Raw genomic sequence first — 11,644 nt, 5'->3', positions numbered from 1 at the left:
ACCACGGCTAGCCGGGAGGGAGTCCGGGGAAAAGTCTGAACCTGCCGAAGAGGCAAGAGACCTTTTCTTCCCTCTTTGTTTCCTGGTGCGCGAGTAGAGGGGGTTAAGAGCGCTGCTTAAAGGAGCTCCAGAGACGGGCGCGACCCACGGCTAACAGCGCGGACCCCAGAGACGGCCATGAGATGCTAAGGCTGCTGCTGCCGCCACCAAGAAGCCTGTGTGCGACCACAGGTCACTATCCACACCTCCCTTCCAGGGAGCCTGTGCAGCCCGCCACTGCCAGGGTCCCGGGATCCAGGCACAACTTCCCCGGGAGAACACACGGCGCGCCCTCGTCTGGTGCAGTGTCCTGCCGGCCTCTGCTGCCGCAGGCTGGCCCCACATCGTGCCCCTCCCTCCCCCCCGGCCTGAGAGAGCCAGAGGCCCCGAAGCAGTTGCTCCTTTAACCCCGTCCTGTCTGAGTGAAGAACAGACGCCCTTCGGAGACCTACACACAGAAGCGAGGCCAAATCCAAAGCTGAGACCCGGGAGCTGTGTGAACAAAGAGAAAGGGAAGTCTGTCCCAGCAGCCTCAGAAGCAGCGGATTAAAGCTCCACAATCAACTTGATGTACCCTGCATCTGTGGAATACATGAATAGACAATGAATCATACCAAATTGAAGAGGTGGACTTTGAGAGCAAGATTTATTATTTTTTCCACTTTTCCTCTTTTTGTGAGTGTGTATGTGTATGCTTCTGTGTGAGATTTTGTCTGTATAGCTTTGCTTTCACCATTTGTCTTAGGGTTCTATCCGTCCTTTTTTTTTTTCTTCTTTAAAAAAATTTTTTTTTCTTAATAATTATTTTTTATTTTAATAACTTTATTTTACCTTAATTTATTTTATCCTCTTTCTTTCTTTCTTTCGTTCTTTCTAATTTTCCTCCCTTTTACTCTGAGCCGTGTGGATGAAAGGCTCTTGGTGCTGCAGCCAGGAGTCAGTGCTGTGCCTCTGAGGTGGGAAAGCCAACTTCAGGACACTGGTCCACAAGAGACCTCCCAGCTCCACATAATATCAAACGGCGAAAATCTCCCAGAGATCTCCATCTCGACACCAACACCCAGCTTCACTCAACGACCAGCAAGCTACAGTGCTGGACACCCTATGCCAAACAACTAGCAAGACAGGAACACAACCCCACCCATTAGCAGAGAGGCTGCCTAAAATCATAAGGCTACAGACACCCCAAAACACACCAACAGACGTGGACCTGCCCACCAGAAAGACAAGATCCAGCCTCATCCACCAGCACACAGGCACTAGTCCCCTCCACCCGGAAGTCTACACAACCCACTGAACCACCTTTAGCCACTGTGGACAGACACCAAAAACAACAGGAACTACGAACCTGCAGCCTGCAAAAAGGAGACCCCAAACACAGTAAGATAAGCAACATCAGAACACAGAAAAACACACAGCAGATGAAGGAGCAAGATAAAAACCCACCAGACCTAACAAATGAAGAGGAAATAGGCAGTCTACCTGAAAAATAATTCAGAATAATGATAGTAAAGATGATCCAAAATCTTGGAAATAGAATAGAGAAAATGCAGGAAACATTTAACAAGGACCTAGAAGAACTAAACATGAAACAAGCAATGATGAACAACACAATAAATGAAATTAAAAATACTCCAGATGGGATCAATAGCAGAATAACTGAGGCAGAAGAACGGATAAGTGACCTGGAAGATAAAATAGTGGAAATAACTACTGCAGAGCATAATAAAGAAAAAAGAATGAAAAGAACTGAGGACAGTCTCAGAGACCTCTGGGACAACATTAAATGCACCAACATTTGAATTATAGGGGTTCCAGAAGAAGAAGAGAAAAAGAAAGGGACTGAGAAAATATTTGAAGAGATTATACTTGAAAACTTCCCTAATATGGGAAAGGAAATAGTTAATCAAGTCCAGGAAACATAGAGAGTCCCATACAGGATAAATTGAAGCAGAAATAGGCCAAGACACATATTAATCAAACTGTCAAAAATTAAATACAAAGAAAACATATTAAATGCAGCAAGTGAAAAACAACAAATAACACACAAGGGAATCCCCATAAGGTTAACAGCTGATCTTTCAGCAGAAACTCTGCAAGCCAGAAGGGACTGGCAGGACATATTTAAAGTGATGAAGGAGAGAAACCTACAACCAAGATTACTCTACCCAGCAAAGATCTCATTCAGATTTGATGGAGAAATTAAAAACTTTACAGACAAGTAAAAGCTGAGAGAGTTCAGCACCACCAAAACAGCTTTACAACAAATGCTAAAGGAACTTCTCTAGGCAAGAAACACAAGAGGAGGAAAAGGCCTACAATTACAAACCCCAAACAATTAAGAAAATGGGAATAAGGGGGCTTCCCTGGTGGCACAGTGGTTGAGAGCCCGCCTGCCGATGCAGGGGATGCGGGTTCATGCCCCGGTCAGGGAAGATGCCACATGCCGTGGAGCGGCTGGGCCCGTGAGCCATGGCCGCTGAGCCGGCGCGTCCAGAGCCTGTGCTCCGCAACAGGAGAGGCCACAACAGTGAGAAGCCCGTGTATCGCAAAAAAAAAAAAAAGAAAAGAAAATGGGAATAATAACATACATATCGATAATTACCTTAAATGTAAATGGATTAAATGCTTCCACCAAAAGACACAGACTGGCTGAATGGATACAGAAACAAGACCCATATATATGCTGTCTACAGGAGACCCACTACAGACCTAGAGACTCATACAGACTGAGAGTAAGGGGATGGAAAAAGATATTCCATGCAAATGGAAATCAAAAGAAAACTGGAGTAGCAATTCTCATATCAGACAAAATAGACTTTAAAATAAAGACTATTAAAAGAGACAAAGAAGGACACTACATAATGATCAAGAGGTTGAACCAAGAAGAAGATATAACAATTGTAAATATTTATGCACCCAACATAGGAGCACCTCAATACATCAGGCAAATGCTAACAGCCATAAAAGGGGAAATTGACAGTAACACATTCATAGTAAGGGACTTTAACACCCCACTTTCACCAATGGACAGATCATCCAAAATGAAAATAGATAAGGAAACACAAGTTTTAAATGATACATTAAACAAGATGGATTTAATTGATATTTATAGGACATTCCATCCAAAAACAACAGAATACACATTTTTCTCAAGTGCTCATGGAACATTCTCCAGGATAGATCATATCTTTGGTCACAAATCAAGCCTTGGTAAATTTAAGAAAATTGAAATCGTATCAAGTATCTTTTCCAACCACAACGCTATGAGACTAGATATCAATTACAGGAAAAGATCTGTAAAAAATGCAAACACATGGAGGCTAAACAATACACTACTTAATAACGAAGTGGTCACTGAAGAAATCAAAGAGGAAATAAAAAAATACCTAGAAACAAATGACAATGGAAACACGATGACCCAAAACCTATGGGATGCAGCAAAAGCAGTTCTAAGAGGGAAGTTTATACCAATACGATCGTACCTTAAAAAACAGGAAACACCTCGAGTAAACAAGCTAACTTTGCACCTAAAGCAATTAGAGAAAGAAGAAAAAAAAAACCCAAAGTTAGCAGAAGGAAAGAAATCATAAAAATCAGATCAGAAATAAATGAAAAAGAAATGAAGGAAACGATAGCAAAGATCAATAAAACTAAAAGCTGGTTCTTTAAGAAGATAAACAAAACTGATAAACCATTAGCCAGACTCATCATGAAAAAAAGGGAGAAGACTCAAATCAATAGAATTAGAAATGAAAAAGGAGAAGTAACAACTGACACTGCAGAAATACAAAAGATCATGAGAGATTTCTACAAGCAACTCTATGCCAATAAAATGGACAACCTGGAAGAAATGGAGAAATTCTTAGAAATGCACAACCTGCCAAGACTGAATCAGGAAGAAATAGAAAATATGAACAGACCAATCACAAGCACTGAAATTGAAACTGTGATTAAACTCTTCCAACAAACAAAAGCCCAGGACCAGATGGCTTCACAGGCGAATTCTATCAAACATTTAGAGAAGAGCTAACACCTATCGTTCTCAAACTCTTCCAAAATATAGCAGAGGGAGGAACACTCCCAAACTCATTCTACAAGGCCACCATCACCCTGATACCAAAACCAGACAAGGATGTCACAAAGAAAAAAAACTACAGGCCAATATCACTGATGAACATAGATGCAAAAATCCTCAACAAAATACTAGCAAACAGAATCCAACGGCACATTAAAAGGATCATACACCATGATCAAGTGGAGTTTACTCCAGGAATGCAAGGATTCTTCAATATATGCAAATCAATCAATGTGATACACCATATTAACAAGTTGAAGGAGAAAAACCATATGATCATCTCAATAGATGCAGAGAAAGCTTTCGACAAAATTCAACACCCATTTATGATAAAAATCCTGCCGAAAGTCGGCATAGAGGGAACTTTCCTCAACATAATAAAGGCCATATATGACAAACCCACAGCCAACATCGTCCTCAATGGTGAAAAACTGAAACCATTTCCACTAAGATCAAGAACAATACAAGGCTGCCGACTCTCACCACTCTTATTCAACCTAGTTTTGGAAGTTTTAGCCGTAGCAATCAGAGAAGAAAAGGAAATAAAAGGAATCCAAATTGGAAAAGAAGAAGTAAAGCTGTCACTGTTTGCAGATGACATGATACTGTACATAGAGAATCCTAAAGATGCTACCAGAAAACTACTAGAGTTAATCAATGAATTTGGTAAAGTAGCAGGATACAAAATTAATGCACAGAAATCTCTGGCATTCCTGTACACTAATGATGAAAAATCTGAAAGTGAAATCAAGAAAACACTCCCATTTACCAGTGCAACAAAAAGAATAAAATATCTAGGAATAAACCTACCTAAGGAGACAAAAGACCTGTATGCAGAAAATTATAAGACACTGATGAAAGAAATTAAAGATGATACAAATAGATGGAGAGATATACCATGTTCTTCGATTGGAAGAATGAACATTGTGAAAATGACTCTACTACCCAAAGCAATCTACAGATTCAATGCAATCCCTAACAAACTACCAATGGCATTTTTCATAGAACTAGAACAAAAAATTTCACAATTTGTATGGAAACACAAAAGACCCCGAATAGCAAAAGCAATCTTGGGAACTAAAAACAGAGCTGGAGGCATCAGGCTCCCTGACTTCAGACTATACTACAAAGCTACAGTAATCAAGACAGTATGGAACTGGCACAAAAACAGAAATATAGATTAATGGAACAGGATAGAAAGCCTAGAGATAAACCCATGCACATATGGTCACCTTATCTTTGATAAAGGAGGCAGGAATGTACAGTGGAGAAAGGACAGCCTCTTCAATAAGTGGTGCTGGGAAAAGAGGACAGGGACATGTAAAAGTATGAGATTAGATCACTCCCTAACACAATACACAAAAATAAGCTCAAAATGGATTAAAGACCTAAATGTTAGGCCAGGCACTATAAAACTCTTAGAGGAAAACATAGGCAGAACACTCTATGACATAAATCACAGCAAGATCCTTTTTGACCCACCTCCTAGAGAAATGGAAATAAAAACAAAAATATACAAATGGGACCTAATGAAACTTGAAAGCTTTTGCACAGCAAAGGAAACCATAAACAAGACCAGAAGACAACCCTCAGAATGGGTGAAAATATTTGCAAATGAAGCAACTGACAAAGGATTAATCTCCAAAATTTATAAGCAGCTCATGCAGCTCAACAACAAAAAAACAAACAACCCAATCCAAAAATAGGCAGAAGACCTAAATAGACATTTCTCCAAAGAACATATACAGATTTCCAACAAACACGTGAAAGAATGCTCAACATCATTAATCATTAGAGAAATGCAAATCAAAACTACAATGAGATATAATCTCACACCGGTCAGAATGGCCATCATCAAAAAAATCTAGAAACAATAAATGCTGGAGAGGGTGTGGAGAAAAGGGAACACTCTTGCACTGCTGGTGGGAATGTGAATTGGTACAGCCACTCTGGAGAACAGTATGGAGGTTCCTAAAAAAACTACAAATAGAACTACCATATGACCCAGCAATCCCACTACTGGGCATATACCCTGAGAAAACCATAATTCAAAAAGAGACATGTACCAAAATGTTCATTGCAGCTCTATTCACAATAGCCCGGAGCTGGAAACAACCTAAGTGTCCATCATCGGATGAATGGATAAAGAAGATGTGGCACATATATACAATGGAATATTACTCAGCCATAAAAAGAAATGAAACTGAGCTATTTGTAATGAGGTGGATGGACCTAGAGACTGTCATACAGAGTGAAGTAAGTCAGAAAGAGAAAGACAAATACCGTATGCTATCACATATATATGGAATATAAGAAAAAAAAATGTCATGAAGAATCTAGGGGTAAGACGGGAATAAAGACACAGAACTACTAGAGAATGGACTTGAGGATATGGGGAGGGGAAGGGTAAGCTGTGACGAAGTGAGAGACTGGCATGGACATGTATATACTACCAAACATAAAATAGATAGCTAGTGGGAAGCAGCCGCATAGCACAGGGAGATCAGTTCGGTGCTTTGTGACCATGTGGATGGGTGGGATAGGGAGGGTGGGAGGGAGGGATACGCAAGAGGGAGGCGATATGGGAACATATGTATATGTATAACTGATTCACTTTGTTATAAAGCAGAAACTAACACACCATTGTAAAGCAATTATACTCCAATAAATATGTTAAAAAAAAAAAAAGAAAGAAATAGCTAAGTTTCAAGAGGATATGGCCAAAAGGTAAGAATTCTCCTGGGAAGATAGGTGGTTATTTTTTCCTACTTCTTTCTTAATAAGAGCAATGTTGTACTGTATTTATTGTCCTCGTGTTTGTTTAAGGATTTAGATATTTTTAAGGAAAAGGAAATAATAGTTTGTGACAATAGAATAGTGAAATACCACCAAGTGGTTTGAATATGGATGGGAAAGGAGAGAAAAGCTTAAGAAAATTCTATGTTTAGGGCCTGAAAGAAAAGTCAAGTAGGAAAAAGCACATGGAGAGAAAACCAGGTATATTATTTTGGCAAGAATTACTTGAAGAGCTATTAGAGCTGCCAGAGAAAGGAAAGGCAGTGATGAATTCATGAGAGGTAGATACGGTTAAATTACAAATCTGTAGGTAGATTTACAAATCTGCAGAGGCCACTTTGCTGGCTGTCATGTGACAGCATACTCAGGTCACAGTGGCTCTTGGTATGAGTAATCTATAGGATCTGGGAAGGTGGTACCATCAGCCAGTATTTTAGTGCTTGGGTGGACACATTTAGCAATCTGAATTTCAGAACTTGTGATTATTCACTTGGTGATCTTTATTTGAACAAAGTTGATGTTGATGAAGTTCCTAAATTTTTGTGGAAAAGTCAGAGGCACAATCATCCCATGCCCAAAGACATGGTTTTCTTCAATTGATTATACCAGCATAACTCTCCCTTCTGCAAGGAGGAGAAAGACATTTTTTATTTAACCCTGATATCCTTTCTAGGTGCTCTCTTAGAAAGAGAGAGCACTCGCTCTGCTCGCCTCATGACAGGCCAATAAATCAGAGACAAGGAATATGACTTTATTTGGAAAGGCGGCCGAATGAGAAAATGGCAGACTAGTGTCTCAAAATAACTATCTTATCGGGGTCTGGATGCCCATTTCTTTTATAGAATCAGACGGGGAGAAGAGGTGAGGAAGTAAAAAGACCATTAGTCTTGCAAAACATCTCCTGGAATGGCCAGCCTCAGGGAGGGGATGTGTTAATTTCTTCTTTCTTGCAGCCATTCACAGGTGGGTAGAGTTCCCTGAGACAGGCCATTATGTATGATTATAATAACAAAAGCAACAAAGGCTAAAGTCAAAGAAACAGATCCAACATGGAGTCAAAATTGGCTCTTCCCTGTTACATCTGCCTAGAATTTACATAGTATTAGGTGTTTAACTTAAGTAATTTAGAGATGATTTAAAGTATACAGGAAGATGTGCATAGGTTATATGCAAACACTACACCACTTTATATAAGGAACTTGAGCCTCTGCAGTATGAACGGGGGTCCTGGAACCAATCCCCAGAGTATACCGAGATATTACTGGATTAGATATAGACATGCAGATGTCCCCTGCAGTATTATGTGTATAAATAAACACTGGAGTCAATTTCATGTCCATCAACTGGAGAACATTTATTTATAGTAATCCATTCATACCCTGAAAGGGTCTGCAGTTATTTAAAAGAATAAGGCTGATGATAAAAATGCTGAGAGTGATGGACTGATAAAATCTAACATGTATTGAGTCTTTACTATGTGCCAGGCACTGGGCTTAATGCTTTACCTGCACTTCTCATTTAAAACCTAGGACAACCCATGTAGGAAGAATTCCTATTTATCCCATTTTTAGGTGACAAATTGAGCTACAGAAAATTGCAGAACTTTGTTAAAGTCCCTCTGATACCCAGTCAGGTTTGCACCTACAGCTTAAAAGACCAGAGTGCTCTCTTTTCTTGTTCTCTGTTATAGGGATTTCATAGCCTGACTGATTTGTTCTCATGTTGGAAATAAACAATCTCAGATACAGAATATCAACTTCAGACAGGCTACCTCAGAATTTTGTCCAGTCACAGAGAAAAACAAGGTCACTGTGCAACCTACAAAATTTTAAACATCTTCCTCTTTTCATAAGGAAATGACTGTTACTTTCTTATTCCAATCATAGAATTGCCCATGCTAACAGTATTCAATATGGAGCAAACCCTGCTTCCTCCCATCTTCCCACAAATCACCCAACTAAAGCCCAAATCCTATAATAGGATTACACCTGACCACACCTTGAAACCACATCCCCTTAACAACAAGTTCCTCTGGGAAGTTTATTTTTAACCTCTCTATCAAACATATTATTCCTTTTCTTGTCTAATACCTTTGTTCCTCTCAAGACTGAGGAGTATCAAAGAAAACGGGGCACTGAAATGGAGCAGGACCCTGTGGGGCTCTCCCATGTACAAAAGCCTTTCCATGTCCCCCATTTCTTGTTTGTAGGAAAAAGGTTTCAGCCTCCTCACTGAGTTCCCAAGGGCAGATTCAAATAGTTACTAATGAGAGGACTGAGGAAATGCAGAAACAAAGGAAAGGCAGTCAAGAAACAATAATGCAGCCATGGGGCACGGTGCAGTTTCCTCCTCAAGGAATATACATAACTATCTGATACAGGTCTCTTGAGGCTTTCTATAGGAACTAGGGACCCACCCAGGTCGGAAGGATGGTAAATTCACAGTGGGCGCAAGAACCTGGACCCCAGATTGGTTGGAACCAGAGGCTGATTGAGATTCCTAGAACACCACCCTGTCACCTCACCACCAACCAGTCAGAGGAAGGTCACAGACTCTGCAGCCACCCACCCCAAATTTTGCCTATAAAAACTCTTCCCTGAAACTGATCTCTGAGAGGCAGCAGTGAGTGGGGGGCGTGAAGCAAGATCTTAATTCCCTGCCCAGGAATTGAACCTGGGTAGCCTGGATGAAAACTAGGAATCTTAGCCACCACGCCCCCTGGCTCTTGCCCCCAATGAAAAATGAATTTCTCATGGAGGTAAAACTGTAAAAACAGGTACAAAGTTTATTATTAGAGACATAGCACAACAACAAGTGGGAGAGCACACAGAGAAACTGTTTAGTGAAGATAGAAGCAAGGCAGAGATGCCCACCAGAGAGGAAGGGTGTGGGTGTGGGCGTCCTCCCTAATGAGGAGGAGCGCAGTAAAGAAGCTGTTAAGTCATTTATATACCGCAGTTCTTCCGGGTCTTTGTTTACCTTTGGCCAATTATCTGGTTTCTTTTTCAGATAATTGAAAAAGAATCACACCTGACCTGCCGTAGGACGCTCCCCAACACACGTGAGCAACTCTTTTTCCAAGATGGATTACAACCCAGAGGCCTTAGCATTACATGTCTTTAGCATCACATATTATGGGGTGGTGCCCCCTCCTTTTTGACCCCCCAAGGTGCAATGTTTCCCTTGCCCCAAGGATGGGAAATGGATGACCACTTGATCTTTTAACAGGGTTTAGTCCCACTCTGTCCCTGCCATAAAAATGTCCAATGTCTGGTTATTTACCGTATTTCTGTTGCTGGTTTTTATATTGAGGTGCAGATCTCGAAATATAGACAGGAGTAAGGTCATAAATATGTAGTTCTGGAGCCCGTTAGTCTCTTGCTTCAGGAAATGTAAACAGGGGACTGGTAATTAATGTCGGGCCTGGAGCCCATCTTCTTCTCACCCCAGGAAGTGTGAGCAAGAGGCCACTTTTAAACGTGTAGCCTGGAGCCCATCTATCTCCTGCCTCACAACCTATCAGGGAGTTTGGGTCATTTGAGCAGGAGTCCCCTTTCTCCGTGCGTGGCCCTGCCATATACCTTCCTCTGCTTCAAACTCCAGCATTTCCTTTTGTTTGGCCTCACCGTGCCTTCAGCAGAGGCCCTTGTGTTACATAACCTGGCAGGTCATGAGCCGCCCTGGGTGCTTGCAGTGCGACGTGTGCGGCCGGATCCCCCAGCAAAGCCCCCAGCACCCAGCGATTCTACCCTTGGACCTGGGGTCCCAGGGAGGGGACATCCCACGAAGTCCCAAGGGCTGTTCTGAGGGTCTTCAGAGCTCCCAGGGCAGCGGGAATAGGACACTTGGAAAGAAGAGGAAAGGAACTTTTTTTTTTTCCTCGCGGGAATTTTACCTCAGGGCAGAAAACTCTAGAAATGCCGGCAGAGCAGGTGGATTTGGGGGAGCCCTAAAAGCCCTTCCCTGTCGCTCACCCAGAATGGATTTCATCTCATTCCACGACAAACAAACCTGAAGAGACGGCCGAGGGCAGGCGAGTCAAGAGCGCCTCCTGGCGTCGCGGAGGAAGGGGGCTCGGGACGGGGTGACGAGAGCGCCCGGCGGGAGGCCGCTCCTGGGCCCGCGGGGCTGTGCACGGCCTGGCTCAGTGGCGGGAGCAGCGAAGCGGCCCGAAGAGGGTTCCATGGTGTAATGGTGAGCACTCTGGACTCTGAATCCAGCGATCCGAGTTCAAATCTCGGTGGGACCTTTCTCTTTAGGCAGCGCCCAGCCGTCTTTTACTCGGTCTCCTCCCGAAAGCGAACTCGCGCCTCAGAGGCGCGTTGCGTGGACGCGCTTTCCCGCCCCCGCGTCCTCCTCAGTCCTGCTCTCGGACCCGACCGTCTGGGTCCTGAGAAGGAGGCTCCCCGGACCCGCGAGCCTCCTGCCGCCGCCCACGCCTCGCAGCCGCGTCCCCCGCGCCCTGCCGCCTCCTCCTGAAGAAAACCGGCTGCTCCAAGCGGCGCGCTCCACGCGGACGTGGCGGGCAGGTGGGGGGACGAGCCCGCGGCGTCCCCGCTGGGCCCTGGCGACTCTGCCCGTCGCTGGCCATCGGAGACCCCGGCCCCGCCGCCCAGGGGCGCAGCGACCGAGCCGGTGGCACCCCTTCGTCGGGTCACCCTGGGTCTCGAGGGTAAAAGGCAGAGGCTGCGCCCACTGAGTCCTGCCCCGCGAGGGCGCTTCGCACCGCAC

The sequence above is a fragment of the Mesoplodon bidens genome (assembly GCF_964165515.1).
Source record: "Mesoplodon bidens genome assembly, chromosome: 2".
NCBI lineage: Eukaryota > Metazoa > Chordata > Mammalia > Artiodactyla > Ziphiidae > Mesoplodon > Mesoplodon bidens.
This window is presented reverse-complemented; position numbering follows the sequence as displayed.